The 8,339-nt window shown below is 59.5% G+C and overlaps 1 protein-coding gene across 5 annotated transcripts in view; it reads left to right on the top strand.

Annotated features, from left to right (window-relative positions):
* Positions 1-4,103: 4,103 nt before the first annotated feature.
* Positions 4,104-8,339, top strand: part of ACSF3 (acyl-CoA synthetase family member 3) — a 52,123-nt gene continuing 47,887 nt past the window's right edge. For 2 of the 5 annotated variants that reach the window (XM_026494584.4, XM_026494583.4), the window contains exon 1: positions 4,104-4,195. The gene's annotated coding sequence lies outside the window, so the exon portion shown is untranslated. Of the gene's footprint in view, positions 4,196-4,815; positions 5,421-7,214; positions 7,451-8,339 lie in introns of those variants that run through there. The other 3 variants (XM_057314247.1, XM_048223802.2, XM_048223801.2) reach the window with 3 other exon arrangements.

Below are 8,339 nucleotides of genomic sequence, written 5' to 3'. Positions count from 1 at the left end.
GGAGCTCACCCCTTCAGAAGACGGCTGCTGCCATTTCTCATGCTGTCCTGTATGCTCCGTCCACACACACGGTGGGAATTCCGACCACACGTGCAATTTTGTGTTCTACTTTTTAAATGGTAGGATTTAAGAAAGTACTTTTTTATTTTTTAAAAGATTTTATTTATTTGAGAGAGAGAGAAAGAGAGAGAGAGAAGGAGCAGGAGGAGGGGCAGAGAGAGAGAGAGAATGTCAAGCAGACTCTGCACTGAGCACGGAGCCTAACATGGGTCTCGATCTCACGACCCTGAGATAGCGACCTGAGCCAAAATCAAGAGTTGGATGCCCAACTGAGTGAGCCACCCAGGTGCCCCAGAAAGTACTTAAAAAAAAAAAAGATTTTATTTATTTATATGACAGAGAGAGAGCACAAGCAGGGGGAGCAGCAGAAGGAGAGGGAGAAGCAGGCTCTGCTGAGCAGGGAGCCCGATGTGGGGCTCGACCCCAGGACCCTGACATCATGACCTGAGCCGAAGGCAGATGCTTCACCGACTGAGCCCCCCAGGTGCCCTGAAAAAGTACTTTCACGCTATTTTTATTGAACCGTAGATTATTGGAAGCAATTCTAGGATTCTGTATGGCTTCCCTCTTACCCTTTTCGGGACGACACAGTGTCTCGTGACTCCGCTCCCCTAATTTGCCAGGCCTGCGCGGGACATCGAGATGTTTCCCGGTCTGTGGCAGTCGGCAGGAGAGGGCCGTGAGCGTCTCTGAGGACACGGCTGCCGGAGAGGACTCGTTCTTTGTGGAGGTTGTTGGTCCGCCTCACAGCCACGACAGGGTGGGAGGCACGCAGCAGGCGGGCCGGACGCGGGTCCTGGGTTCAAAATCCCAGCTCCACCACATGGTAGGCGCGAGCGCGGACAGGTGCCGTGACTTCCCTGAGCCTGCCTCCTCGTCGGCGAGGCAGGTTCGGTGCAGCCCTTTGCCGGACGGTCCTACAGCCCCCTGCCTCGCCGCCCGCGGACCCCTGCCCGGAAGCACCCCCTCAGGGCGGCCCGGGGCCTCCGTGTCTGAAAGCCTCCGCGGTCACCTTGCCAGGCCTGATTCTGCTTCAGAGCGCTGACCGTCGGCCTCAGCCAGCGGGGGCGGCGCGAACAAAATGCCACCGAATGGGGGGCCTGATACGCAACCACTGGCTCTCGCAGTCCCGCAGGACCCAAGTCCAACAGCAGGGCACCAGCAGGCCCGGCGTCTGCTGAGGGCCGGTGTCCCGGCCACAGAGGGCAGAGGAGGTAAGCTCTCCCAGGACTCACCAGGGGTCTGCCTCGCGCTCTCATCTATCCTGACTCCTTGGGAAGACCCCACTTCTTAACGTAAGGGGCACAGTTTCAGCCTATGAGCTCTGGGGGGACACGCTCAGTCCATCTCCTCACACGGCATATGCCTTGTTCATGTGTCCGTGTGCCCCCCACTCACTCCCCCCACTGCACCCGCCCCAGGGCCGAGCTCGAGCCGGTGAGCTGCAGGGGGGCGGGGCTCTGAGTCTCTGTGTCTGGAACACGCCTGGGGTCAGGCAGGCATCGGCAGACACCCACCCAGCCGTCTGGCGAACTGCCATGAGGCCGAGGGGAGGCCGTGGAAGCACTGAGGGCCTGGTGGAAACCCGCGCTGGGGGTCCTCTTGGTGTGTTTGGGGGCCAGGGCAAGAACACAGGCACCACGGCAGTGCTGGGCAGGGGCTCCCAGGGGCTCCGAGGAGTCGTGAAGTTTACGGGAGGTGCTTCCTAATCCCCTCCCCCTTCGAAAATCCTATAGTCTGTTTATCACGGTTACACACAGTTTGCCGGACACCCTCCCCTTTCTGCTCAGAAAGGCGACGTTGCTTCCCTCCTCGTGCCTGCACAGCCTCCATGGGCGTCCCTGCCACGTGGTCTACTCCTGCGGTGGACACTCTGCGCTCAGTCTCTCCCTGCACACCCGGCCCTCCCGCCACGCCTTCCTGCACCCCCTCCCTCCCGCGGAGACTGGGCCATAGACTTGGTTAGGTCAACACCAACGTTTGCAGGGAGCGTGTACCTTGTAAATGTTTCCGCGAGCACGTAAGTGCTGTGGGGAGCGGCCTTCTAGAATGTGATCTCTCTGCCTTGGGGGCGCATCTTCCCGTTCTCGTTCTCCGTGTGAATCGTCACCCTTTCTCCTGATCCCATTTCTATGCGATTGTCCCTCTTCTACCCCCAAGCTCTCCCTCAGTTGTTCGGATCTCCTCTCAAAGGAGCACACGCACCACATCATCTGCTGGTTCCATCTTCCTGGGAATGGCCGCTCCCACCTGTCAGGTGGGGGTCCCCAGGAGGAGTGGGAGCAGGTCAGCGGGGAAGCCGGGATCGGACTGGGGCTTCCACTGGGCCTCTGGGCTGCTGCGCAGGAAACAGGCAGCCGCAGCACGGGGGGCGGGGGCTATCTCAGTCATTTGGAGTGAAGTAAGGGTTCCCGGGCCCCCCCCGAGGGGGGGTGGCTGGCTCCTGAGGGATTTTGAAGGAGAACGGAGCAGGACTGGATGTGAGCTGGGAAGGAAGAATGAAGTCTGTACGACTGAACCCGCAGTCCGCTGGAGGATGGAAGCTGGAGACCAAGGCGCCAGCCGACTCCATGTCTGGTGAGGACCCGTTTCCTGGTTCATGGTCTGGCTGTGTCCTTGCGCAGCCAGAGGGCGGGGGAGCTCCCTGGGGCCTCTGTTGGTCCCTCAAGGTCTAAGCACCTACCAAAGGTCCAGCTGCTGATAGCATTACACGGGGGTTAGGTCCCAGCCTAACAATTCTAGGGGACACACACATTCAGCACATAACAGGGGAGACCCAGGTCAGGCGGGGCCGCGTCAGGTGTCTGACTCTCTCCAACACTCAAGTGAGCTGCCCGGCCTGTAGTTCGGGTCTGGCTTGAGCAGGCCCCCAGTTTACCCCCTGCTGCACTGCCCACCCTGCAGCCCACTGAGCTGCTGCGGGCCAGGCGCCCTCCCCGGGTCAGGAGCCCTCCCCGAACTAGGAGCCCTCCCCCCGGTCAGGTGCCCTCCCCGAACCAGGCGCCCTCCCCGGGTCAGGGTGATGAGGACACGGAATACACGTGAGGTTCAGTGGGGTGGAGTCCGGAGCCGATGACCAAGAAAGACTGCTTGAGACGTCTTTGGTGCAAAATTGGTGGTTTATTAAAGCACGGGGACAGGACCCCATGGGCAGAAAGAGCTGCTGCCCCGGGGTTGAGAGGGAAGCCTGATTCTATACCATGGGCTTGGGGGAGGTCAGGAAAAAGGGAGGTTGAGGAAATACTTTCATATGTTAAAGAAGACTCACAAGATACGAGGCCTTGCCATTGTCAGGTTAAGGTGGTTTTGTCCTCTAGCAAGGCATGAACGTGAAGGTAGTTGGGAACTTCCCGGAGGCTGCAGATCATAAGGACACTTAATTGTATCTACATTCCCTTCCGGAAGCTAGGTTATTGGTAGAAATGCTTCGTTCTTGTAAACTGCTACGACATTTGTAAACCGAGGGAGACTTAAGTCTTGCAGGATTGTGGTGTCTGTAGGTTAACTATTTCTTTGTCCTTTAGGGCAGCCAGGAGTGCCTGAGGAATGTCACGTATGTCCAATGGGTAGGGGGGGTGCGGGGTGTCAGTTTCTGCTTTGTCCTCAGCTTGCCTCCTGTTCCCTCATCAGGGTGCCCTCCCCGGGTCTGGAGCCCGGCCCTCTGCGGCCCTCCGTCCAGAAGCCAGCCGCAGCCCTGCTGGTTCCCCTCGGTCTCTTATTTCCTCTCTCCCTCCCCGAAGCCGCGCTCATTTGTGAACACGACCTCCTGTTTGGGCCCATCTCCCTGTCCTTCCTCTGCCCTTTCCATCCCTCGGACTTTCTGTCCCCCGTCCTCCCGGGAGGCCCGCCCGCACCGCGGCCGGAGCGGACTGTGGCCTCCGGCTGGAAACCGCCTCGGTGCGGACGCGGCGCGGCCCCACGCGGGACGGGCGGGCCAGGCAGCCAGGCCCAAGCCGACACCCGGCTCCTCCGCGCCCGGAACCCGCCGCCCCCGAGCCGCACGCGCCGGGGGACGCGCTCTGGCGCCGGACGGGGGTGCGCGCGCAGCCGCGGTTCCGGTTCCGGACCGGCCGGTCGAGCCGCGGGAGGAGGAGCGCGCGCGGGAGGAGGAGGAGCGAGCGCCCCGCCAGCCGAGGTAGAGCCCGCCGCCCCCCTGCGCCCCGCAGGTGTCCCCGCGCAGGGCTCCGCGTCCCGGCCCGCCCCGGTGGCCGCAGGTGGCCTGTGTCACGTGCCGTGTCACGTGCCGGGACCCCCCCCCCCCCCCCCGACGCGGCGCCGGGGGAGGCTGTGCGGACGCGGGCGGGGGTCGGGCAGTCGGTCGCCCTCAGTCCCCGGGGCGCTTCACGTGCCGTGTCTGCAATAAAGTCATTTCTGTTCTGCTCGGGCCGCATCCCCGCCCGCTGTGCGCCCGAGTGGGGGGTGACCCTGCGCACGTGGGGGGCCCGGCCCCTTCCTGCGGCCCGCAGGGCTGGGGACGGGGGACAACAAAGGCACAGGTGCTTGGAAAGCCTTGTGAGCAGCCACCTTCTGGAGGGCAGGGGGGACCGTGAGCCGGGTGTGGAGGGTGCTGAAGACTGCCGGAAAGGGAAGGGGTGAGAAGTCAGAGCCGTCCTGTAGGGAGCTGTGGAAGCACAGCCCCCAGAGGGGAGATATTTGGGGGGGGGGGGGGCGCAGGAGCAGCAGTGCTACCAGCCGGCATGGGGGGGGCTCTGGGAGGTGACCTGGGTGGAGAGGGCCCATGCCCCAGCGCCCTCTTCAAGGCTGACTCCGTCAGTGGAGTGAACTCTGGACCTGGGTAGCAAGCTTCATCCCTCCAGATGGCCCATTTGAGACGGTGTTTTACTTCCTAATGGGTTTCAGCACGTGTCTGTCCCCTTTGGCGTTGAGATTTGAATGTAGCGTTCATAAATGCAATGTGAATGTCTGTCACTTAAAAATATAACCTTGAAAACAGCCCCGAAACCGCAGGCGTGGTGTTGAAATGAGTGCCTTCCAGTACGAGGAGCACAAGGTCCCCTTGCACCGGTCCACGGAGGCAGCAGACCACAGGAAGTGCTGGGCTCATCTTTATAGTCGGGTTGTGGGGGAGGGGGAGTCCAGCTGCTGTCGGCCCATCAGGTGCCATTTTATTCATTTTGAAACCAGCCACCTTCGTTTGAATGCAAGTATCATTCTTAGGAAGTGATCTGTGTTGCTGGGCTCCCCGGCAAGCCCTGTGCTAGGGATGGCGCAGCCATCGGCCCCCCTTCTGTGCATGCAGGGCCGTCCCTGCGCTGGCATGTGGCAGTCTTGTTATTACAGTCGGCGACGGAAAGGCTTATGCACATGAAGAAACTGGGAAGAGAGGAGCAGACGTCCAGGTGTGTGTTGAGTCTGAGACCACAGGTGCCCACCCTCCGTGTTGGGCAAGGCTTCCGAGAGACCCACGTGCTCTGGTGGGTCTGCCTGAGAGTCTGGATGGTCACGATACCCAGTGGTCTCTGGCCGGGCTCCTGTGGAATCTTGAGAGCAGCGTGTCCCCCCCTGGGAGAAGGAGGGCTGGCCCAGTCCCCAGAGGCAGGTTTCTGTGGTTTGGGGCTGACGCGCTCTGTCACAGCACCGCACGGTGACGCTGCTTATCCCCGGCCGGCTGGTGTGTTGAGAGCAGTTTTGTGAAGTTGGATAGCTGAGACAGGGAAAACCCGTGGCCTAATTGCATGTACTTGGTGGCCATGTTCCTCCAGGCTGTGCTGCTGGGGGCGAGGGGAACCCCACGACCAAAGGAGGCCCTGTGGTCGGAAGGTGGGGCCCTCTTCCTGAGGGGTCTGTGGGTCTTTCTGGACCTAGAGGTGTTCAGGAGGGAGACACAGTGATCTGCCCACCGATAGATGGATGTTTGCTTGTTCAAGGCAGGGCCCTGATCCCCTGACCTGGAAGATTTTAGCTCTGTTCTGCTTAGGAGAGAATGGTTTCAGGGTCACATACCTGAGTGGCATAAAGCTGTTTTGAAGGGATGGCCCCAGGCTCCCACGTGTTTGGTAGAAGAATAAATTAGTACGGCCTCTCTGGAGGGGACTCTGGCCGTATTTACGCAAACTGAAAGTTATTTTTGTTGTGAGGCCCCCGGTGGGCAGTGGGAGGGCCTCTTCTGGGCATCTGCTTCTGGACCTACCCACTGTGAGCCCAGGTGCACGTGCCCCGCGTCTCCTTCCTTCCCCAGCATTGGCTCAGCGGCTCCTCTCAGACAGCGGCAGCCCCGCTGCGCCTCCCAAGGAGGCGTGCCTGCAGCCTCCAGCGCCCCGCCTGACCCTCGGGCTGGTGGCCCCAAACGCGCTGCCGCTGCGTGTGCGTGCTGTCCGTGCAGCGGGAGTGACGATGTCACCGTCCGCGCGAACTGTCTCTGAACAGGCGTTCTAACCCAGAGAAGAATGCTCTTCCCTCCTTGCTGTTTGCTTCTATCATTGGACGAATCGGAGGGCTACACAGTTACAAACACCTGTAGCTCCACCGTCCAGAACACAATTTTTTTATGCTTTCGTCTTTTTTGTGTAGAAGAAAATACTAATACTGAAGTTCAAGCATCTCCAGTTAAAAAAAAAATGATATTTATTAGGCTTTTTAAAAGTCTGATTATAGAAGTTATACACGCTCATTTCAGAAAAATTGGAGAAAATTGGGGCGCCTGGGTGGCACAACGGTTAAGCGTCTGCCTTCGGCTCAGGGCGTGATCCCGGCATTCTGGGATCAAGCCCCACATCAGGCTCCTCTGATATGAGCCTGCTTCTTCCTCTCCCACTCCCCCTGCATGTGTTCCCTCTCTTGCTGGCTGTCTCTATCTCTGTCGAATAAATAAATTTAAAAAATCTTAAAAAAAAATTGGAGAAAATTGGGAAGTGCTAAGAAGACAGGAATCGCCTGCATCCCTGTACCCTCAGCAGCGCCTGGGTGTTTACCTTCACGTGCTTCCTTGGTGGTCTTGTAGGATGCCACGTGCCCTCCCCGGCTGGGCATCCCAGCATACCCTGACCTCCTCGGACCCCTTCTGGACCCTTTGGGTTAGACCTAGTTTTCAGTATCATAAATAACGCTGCTGTGAACAACCCTTCTGAGCATCTCTGATTGTTTTCTGAGGATACTTTTTTTTTTTTAAGATTATTTATTTATTTATTTCACAGAGACAGACAGCCAGCAAGAGAGGGAACACAACCAGGGGGAGTGGGAGAGGAAGAAGCAGGCTCCCAGCGGAGGAGCCCGATGTGGGACTCGATCCCGGAATGCCGGGATCACGCCCTGAGCCGAAGGCAGACGCCTAACGACTGCGCTACCCAGGCGCCCCTCTGAGGATACGTTTTAAAGAGAAAATCATGGGAACAAAGGGCTTGTATTTTCTGGGGGTTTTTTGTCTCATCTTGTAAGTGACAGTGAATTATCCTTTTGGAGGGCTGAGTTGATGCCCCGGGGCCCGCCTAGCCAGAGGGGCTACCCCCAGGTCCTGGGGGCAGCCTGGGTTGTGGCTGCCAAGGCTTGTTGAGTTGACTCAGATGTCAGCCTCTCCGGGCAGCTCCCCTTCGTTGACGCTCCTCACTGCTTGTCCTACGGCAGAATGGGGGTGGGGGGGGACCAGCCAGGCCTGGGCTTGGATCACTGCTTCTCCTGTTATTTTATGGTGTCGGGGAGGTGACGTCCCCTCTTGGGTTCCCTAGGGGTTGTTGCTATGACTGCCTCTCGCGGTGTCCACCCCCAGCCCTGCTTATGGACTCCGTCGAGGCCCGACAAGGGAGGAAGGTAGGGTCAGCCCAGGTTTCCAGTTTTGTGTGGCGAGTGCTCGGGCTCCAGCTTCCCACCGCCACTGTCTGGCACAGGGCAGTGCTGCTCCTGGGGCCCTGGGAGAAGCAGGCAGCACACTCCCCTCTCCCGGCGAGGGAGGCAGGAGAGGAGGCCCCTCGTAGGGTGGACGTGGACGTGGGCATGGATGAAAGGAGAGTGCCATCGATTTCTGCGGCTGCAGGCCTGGCACTGCCCCTCATGCCTCTCGGAAGCAGCAGCCGTGTCCGGGTACCCGGGTGCCCTGTTCCGTAGCACCCCAGAGAATGCTGTCCCCTCCAGCGAGCGCTCTCCCCAGCAAGAACCTGGCCAGAAATGCCCTGTAGCAGGTTTTCTGTTTGCCGGCTCTCTCTGTTTTGTTTTCCCCGCTGCCTGTAGAGCAAACAGAAGGGTCTTCGAGAAGTGAGGACAGGAAAGGTGTCACGGCTGCGCTGGTTTGCCCTTCAGAACTCACATTCTTTCTGAAACTGGCATGT

Source organism: Ursus arctos, unplaced genomic scaffold (genome assembly GCF_023065955.2).
Source record: "Ursus arctos isolate Adak ecotype North America unplaced genomic scaffold, UrsArc2.0 scaffold_19, whole genome shotgun sequence".
NCBI lineage: Eukaryota > Metazoa > Chordata > Mammalia > Carnivora > Ursidae > Ursus > Ursus arctos.
This window is presented reverse-complemented; position numbering and strand designations above follow the sequence as displayed.